Source organism: Rhincodon typus, chromosome 6 (genome assembly GCF_021869965.1).
Source record: "Rhincodon typus isolate 14 chromosome 6, sRhiTyp1.1, whole genome shotgun sequence".
Classification (NCBI taxonomy): domain Eukaryota; kingdom Metazoa; phylum Chordata; class Chondrichthyes; order Orectolobiformes; family Rhincodontidae; genus Rhincodon; species Rhincodon typus.
The window spans coordinates 70073320-70081458 of NC_063337.1; positions in this window are offsets into that span (position 1 = coordinate 70073320).

The window sequence follows — 8139 nt, forward strand, 5'->3', positions numbered from 1 at the left end:
TTCTAATGCTGACATTCCCATCAAAGTGGCACTGTCTGAACTGGTATGCAGGCAGTATAAGGTCAGAAGCTTCCTCTGACGCCTCTGAACTCTCTTCTTCAAAGGTTAAGGAGGTGGCTTCTGGTGGTGTAACCATTTCTCCACATAAACCATGGAAATCCTACTAGTGCCTGCGATACAAGGGAAGCACAAGGAAGAGAGGGTGTCAAAACCAATAGTTGGAAGTGGTGTGTGAGGAATAATACTGAAGTGGAGTTACTGTGATAGTGGCATTGAAATGAAAAGTGGTATTTCTTAAGACATGGATGTCTCTGCATTCCCACATGAGTGATCCCGGTTCTTTCCTGTGAGGGATAGGTTTTCTCCTCCTAGGGGAGTAAGGAGCCTAATGTAGGGCACCACTCCACCCATCCAGGCCCTTTCCACCCTATTATGGTCTGTTTTCTCCTGTAATGGGAGCCAGGGAGGGATTGAGTGCAATGAAAGTGAGTGACATAGCTGTTAGTGTTGGTGCAGGTGGTTGTAATGTGGCAACATGTCCTGGGGAGCTAAATAGACAGTGCAGAGTCCATGCTGGGTTAATGAAGTAGAGAATTGATATGGAACAGGACAGAATTAGAGATGATGTTGCATACGAAAGTGGCAGCCTTTGTGTGAAATGGGAGCAGTAGCAGGGGTAAAAGGAGTGTGAATTAGCACAGACTTGAATGTAGCATCCACCCTTCCAGAATGGAGGAGGTCATTGTTCTTCTTGTGGCACTGCTGGCCATTCCTCCAAACTGCAGATGCAGCACTAATCCAAGTGGTGACCTTGGACCAGACTGTCAAGGTTTGTTGTTGTGGCCTCCTCCACTCGTCTTCTGGGAAGAGGATGCTTTCCTCTGGAACACCGCATCTTCTCCTACCTCCAAGTCCCAATCAGGGAATTGTGGCACCATTTACCTCTTTTTAGACATCTTAAAAGACTGTCCTTCAATGAACAGGGCAACTTTGGAACACCAGTACTCATCTGAGTACACAGTGACTTTTTAATGATGGCATGGGTGACAGAGATGCCACTCTTTCAGCAGATATCCAATGAGTAGCAAGTTCATTCGGGGAGGGTAGGTATTAAAATGGCACTACAATTGGGCAAGAGAAGTACCATAGGGGCAGGGTAGGTAGTTCTTGAGATGTATTAAGTAAACTGCAATGACAGCCACACAGAAAGAAGCCCTCTGTGAAACTCAACAAAACTGGCACATGGCCCAAAAAATGTAATTGAATCCATTGCATCTAATCTTCCTGGAGCAGGACATCTTGTGGTGTGGATTGTTAAACTTTTCATGTATCCATCAAGTCAAAGCCATTTTCAGCATAAGTCATTGGAAATGTGAGTTGATAAAGGACCACAAGAGCTTTGAGACATCTGTAACCTTAATATGTGATGGAACCAACCACGTATTTCATTTACCAACAGGATTTAAAAATTGAGAAATAAACAATGGGATACCATAGACAAAGAATGAATTAGAAATGGGAAATTCAGTATAAAATTAGATACAGAAATGGAAATAAGGAAAGGGAATGAAGATTGAATTAACAGGATATAAAAAATTTGAAAAAAATTCTAAAAATTATACGTGACTTTTTTTTTCTCTAATAATTACCAAAAAGGTGAAGATTTAACAGCTTCAATTATTGACTTTGTGAGCCACTGAGAGTCATTGGTATTCCATAATAGTAATCATAATTTTGAAATGCGTTTTGGCTGTTAATTTCTAGACATAACTTCCTGTGACTCGTGTATTGGGCACTTAAAGTGAAATCCAATAAATTTGTAAAAATAATGGGCAGGTTAAGAATGAGGCAAACCACAAGGTAATGTAAATTCTGGAGCTTTGCAAATCACTGTGTTGTTCTTAATTCCTTGAATTTGATGACTGATTTGCACACTCACCCATGACAGAATGTATTGACTTGTAAAACGTTAACTAATCAGTGTTAAATGTCAGACATTTGTGCTTTGAGCTACATTCACTAACTTTTGACTTGATCAAAAAGTTCCATTATGTGGATATAAACATCAGATGATTCAAAACTTTGCAAAATTCTTGTTAACAGACTAATGTGACAGTAAGGGGGATTTCCTGTAATGATTTCTGGCCTCTGCATATAACATCAAGATGAAATAATATAACTTGTGCTGCAAATTAAGATCAATCAATCAACCATAAAGCTTCAGATGATGTGAACAGAAGTTTTCCAGAGTGCATGCACTTTTGTTAGAGTAAGATTTGATGTAAATTAACAAAAATAAATCTTTTCTTATGAATCTTGTTCCCATATTGCCATACATTTCACATTAGTTTGGTTTTGTTACACAAAGTACATTGAACAAAAGTGTCTTGCATGATATGTACACCATTTATTGCAGTTTATTACCTAACACAAAACCATGATACATTAATTAGGTACGCCAGTAAATATCCAAATTTGCCTAAAACAGTTCATGTAACTTTCAAGATTGTGAAAACTTGGAGTTATATTCACTAATGACATTTAATCTAATTGAGGTTCATAAGGAGGAGGTGTTAGCAATTCTGGAAGGTGTGAAAATAGATAAGTCCCCTGGGCCAGATGGGATTTATCCTAGGATTCTCTGGGAAGCTAGAGAGGAGATTGCAGAGCCTTTGGCTTTGATCTTTATGTCGTCATTGTCTTCAGGAATAGTGCCAGAAGACTGGAGACTAGCAAATGTTGTCCCCTTGTTCAAGAAGGGGAGTAGAGACAACCCTGGTAATTATAGACCAGTGAGCCTTACTTCGGTTGTGGGTAAAGTGTTGGAAAGGATTATAAGAGATAGGATTTATAATCATCTAGAAAGGAATAATTTGATTAGGGATAGTCAACACGGTTTTGTGAAGGGTAGGTCGTGCCTCACAAACCTTATTGAGTTCTTTGAGAAGGTGACCAAACAGGTGGATGAGGGTAAAGCGGTTGATGTGGTGTATTTGGATTTCAGTAAAGCGTTTGATAAGGTTCCCCATGGTAGGCTATTGCAGAAAATACGGAGGCATGGGATTGAGGGTGATTTAGCGGTTTGGATCAGAAATTGGCGAGCTGTAAGAAGACAGAGGGTGGTGGTTGATGGGAAATGTTCATCCTGGAGTTCAGTTACTAGTGGTGTACCTCAAGGATCTGTTTTGGGGCCACTGCTGTTTGTCATTTTTATAAATGACCTGGATGAGGGCGTAGAAGGATGGGTTAGTAAATTTGTGGATGACACCAAAGTCGGTGGAGTTGTGGATAGTGCAGAAAGATGTTGTAGGTTACAGAGGGACATAGATAAGCTGCAGAGCTGGGCTGAGAGGTGGCAAATGGAGTTTAATGAGGAAAAGTGTGAGGTGATTCACTTTGGAAGGAGTAACAGGAATAAAGAGTACTAGGCTAATGGTAAGATTCTTGGTAGTGTGGATGAGCAGAAAGATCTCGGTGTCCATGTGCATAGATCACTGAAAGTTGCCACCCAGGTTGATAGCGTTGTTAAGAAGGCGTACAGTATGTTAGGTTTTATTGGTAGAGGGATTGAGTTTCGGAGCCATGAGGTCATGTTGCAGCTGTACAAAACTCTGGTGCGGCCGCACTTGGAGTATTGCGTACAGTTCTGGTCACCGCATTATAGGAAGGTTGTGGAAGCATTGGAAAGGGTGCAGAGGAGATTTACCAGGATGTTGCCTGGTATGGAGGGAAGGTCTTATGAGGAAAGGCTGAGGGTTTTGAGGCTGTTTTCGTTAGAGAGAAGAAGGTTAAGAGGTGACTTGATAGAGACATACAGGATGATCAGAGGATTAGATAGGGTGGACAGTGGGAGCCTTTTTCCTCGGATGGTGATGGCTAGCACGAGGGGACATAGCTTTAAGTTGAGGGGTGATAGATATAGGACAGATGTCAGAGGTAGGTTCTTTACTCAGAGAGTAGTAAAGGCGTGGAATGCCCTGCCTGCAAAAATAGTAGACTCGCCCACTTTAAGGGCATTTAAATGGTCATTGGATAAACATATGGATGATAATGGAATAGTTTAGGTTAGATGGGCTTCAGATTGGTTTCACAGGTCGGTGCAACATCGAGGGCCGAAGGGCCTGTACAGCGCTGTAATGTTCTATGTTCTATGTTCTATGTTCTAATTTGATATAGTTCATTAACCAATCCATCATACCCACATAGTATCATTAATTAGGTGCGAGAATTAATGGACAATGTTCTGCTCTCCAAAAAATTCAATTAACTTTTAGTTATTCAGCTAGAATTTGAGCATTTTAAATTATTTATATTTTAGTCTGGTACATATTTTAAATATTAACTTTAAATGTGTCACTAACAGCATTAGCAGAAAAATAATTAAAATATTCTTCCAAGACTTTAAGAAGACAAATATAAATGACAGTAATTTGATTCTAGTTATAATAATATTAATTATTTTAACTGCAAAATATACCTTTGATTGAATCAGTAATTTTATTTTAAAATTACAAACCTTTCCATTAGGTAGATTTCAGTGCACTGGTTATCAGGACACCCTACTTGATAAACCTATAAACTGAATTCAGATCCTAACAAAAACTATATCTCATGCTGCACAATTAATTTTGCCGACAGCAGTATCTCATACCATGCATGTTAATATTGTTTTGTAGTGCGGGAATTTGTTAAACTGCACTTAACTTTAGTTATTCAGGAACTTACATTAAAGGTATGAATATATTAGACCATTTGAAATGTCATAGAAAAACATCCCTTAAATGCAGTCTGATTTTAAGAGGCAAGACAGCTAATGATTCTCAATTAATTTTCTACAAGTTTGTTTTGTGATGAAAAAGTTTCATAACTTGCTGTTAATAAATCATTCGTTGGTAAGTCGGCTCCACTTTGTCTTATAATGACCATTAATCAAAAGTGGGAAGCAATAAGATACTACCTCTAAGTATTTTTAATGATAAAAACATTGTGATGTCAAAATCTACAAAATTGCTTTGTTGCTCACGTTCAGTTATTTTACTAATGGCAACAGTGTAAATGTCCATTCTGAAATAACTCCATGAAGGCGGCATCCTGTCACCAAGTCACCCTTTATTTACACATGCCTAGTACATGACACTGACCCAGCTAGCACAGACCCGGCTCCTACAGTGAGCAGAGCTCCTGACAAATTATTTGTATCTGTCAGCCAGGACTGCCTGATTGGACCAGGTTAACAGCCCAAATCAGGGAACTCATGTTCTATGAGATTCACCTGGCTGACCTTGTTCCAATCCCTACATATTCCATGTTTGTATTTAATGGTAGCACAGACTAATCATTAAAGATAAAATAATTAAACAACCTGACGCTGCAGTTGTCTTCAGTATTAATTGTTCTGATTTGTGTTGAAATGGGAAATGGGATGGGTGTAGACTTAAAGTAATTTTTGTCAGTGCAGACCCAGTGTGCTAAAGGGTCTCTCCTGCAATGTATGATTCTGTAATACATTGATATATACTTTTAAGGGGGTGTATATTAAGCTACTCTCAATCAGTACTCACCTCAACAAGATACAGTGTTTAGTTGATGAATTATCAGTCAGGGATAAGTTTAAGGTGTACTATAGGAGCAACTATATTAGGGGTGGCACAGTGGCTCAGTGGTTAGCACTGATGCCTCACAAGACCAGGGACCCAGGTTTGATTCCACCCTCAGGTGACTGTGTGGAGTTTGCACATTCTCCCTTTTTCTGCGTGGGTTTCCTTTGGGTGCTTTGGTTTCCTCACACAGTCCAGAGATGTGCAGGTTAGGTGGAATTACCATGCTAAATTTTCCATAATGTCCAGGGGTGTGCTGGCTAGGGGGTGTGTTAGCCATAGAAAAGCAAGGTTTCAGGGATAGGGTAGTGAGGTGGGTCAGGGTGGGATGCACTTTGGAGGGTCAGTGTGGACTCAATGGGCCAAATGGCCTGCTTCCACATTGTACGGCTTCTGCGATGTTTCTATAATTGATCTTAGTGAACATTCACTTTAAATAGTTTTACCTTCAAATATAGAACCCATATTAAGTTTCACTGATCCTTGGGTATGATTGGTAAATGTTCATGTAAAAGACGAATGCAAGAAGAATGGGTTCAGATGAAATTGATATTTATGTACATCATCCGTAAAATGGTGGGAGAATGAGTTGGAAGAATTGAAAGATCTGAATAGAAGCATCAGCACCTTCACATTCAACAAAAGAAAAGAACTGGTGTGAAAGTGAAGCAAACATCAAGATTTACCATCTGTAACTAAAGTTATGGTTTGGTATGGATTCTACAACTGCAAGCCATTCTGGGACAACACTCCTATCCAACCAAAAAGCTCAGAGTCCCCAGTAATTGTGTAGAAAATTGGGAGAACTTAAAAAGTAAAGTTGTGCCTGCTGCAAAGTTTGAGAAAAAGTAGAGATAAAATAGCAAACTGTTGAGGTTGAAGTGAAACGTCATCTCAAATTAAGTTCACAGACAATAGGACCCATTACTATTGAAGCTAGATACAACACATCAGGCTGCAAAGAAGAATCTAACCTATTTAAAAGGAGACTACAGAAAAGAAAAACTTTTACTGCTTCATTTACCTTCTGGAGCAGGTGGCTTCAATTTGCACCAGAAATCAATCTTGTGGGCAGTGACAACCCAGCAAGATAGAACTCTCAACAGCATGGCCACTGCAGTCAGCGAGTAGCCTATGATAAACTAATATAATGTCTTTGCATTGTAGTCCAACTCAGAATTGATTTAACTTTGGAAAAAAGTTCGAAATTTGTCTAGTTGTCAACAACTCTAGGCAGCATTGAAAATCCTCCAAACAGCTGCAAAATGACCAAATACTCAACAAAGTAACTATCTGAGCTTAATAAAAACTGAAGAAACTGCAGATGCTGTAAATTAGGAACAAAAACAAAGTTGCTGGAAAAGCTCAGCAGGTCTGACAGCATCTGTGAAGGAGAAAACAGAGTTAACATTTCAGGTCCAGTGACCCAAAACGTTAACTCTGTTTTCTCCTTCACAGATGCTGCCAGACCTGCTGATCTTTTCCAACTCTCTGAGCTTACTTATTTCTGACAAAGCATCAAGATGTATTTTCTGGACTTCAATATTTCTGATCCAAGTAGACAATATGTTAAAGTTAGAAGGAACATGGGCATTGCAAGCCACCATGGACCAAATAGAGCAAGTCTCTCCAATAACTACCATTGAAAACTAGTTTCAGTAACAGAGCAATCACAGTTACTATAAAAAAACTCTGATACTGTCCAGACTCTCCAAACTCTCCATATCTGTTCTGACCTGGTCTGATATGACTCTAGACTGATTACAATGTGGTTGACTCTTAAATGTCTTTGGAAATGAAATAGCTTGCTCATTGATTCAAGGGCAAACAGGGGTGAGCAACAAACGCCGGCCTTGCCAGTGATACCCTACTCCGTCAAAAGAATAAGGAAGAAAATAATATGATTTAGAAAATTGTACCATTACTGATAGGACAAATGTCTAATGTCCACACATCACTGCAATGACCAAACAAAAGTAAGAACCAGGTTAATGTCCTAAATCAATTCAATCTGTGATGGTTTGGACTTCTCATCTCAGGCATCATGAGAGAGATTTACAAAAACAAATGTTCAATCATATATTGCAAATCTTCGTCACAGCCTTCAGACTTCAGAATGATATTATTTTCATTTTTCTGGTGTATTTGATTCCTGAAATTGAACAAGAACCTTGAACTAATACTGTTTTGCCCCTTAACATAGCTGGGGGGGTGGCATGTGGATTTTAAAAGGAACCAAATTTCCTCCAGTTAAATCACTTGATTTTCAGCAAACATCAAGTAAACAGGTACAAGGTATAGACTGAAGAGCCCTTCAACATTTCCATACTACTTACTGTCTTTTGCAGGATATACTGACTGAAGGCAACTATCAGATAAGTCCACGCCAAAATATTAGTCAGTGTATTAAATTATTGGATGTATAAATATCACAGAATTGTTATGGTGCAGAAGGCTCTGTGCACTGGCTCTCTAAATGAGTATCATAATCTAGTGACAACAAGGTGCAGGGCTGGATGAACACAGCAGGCCAAGCAGCATC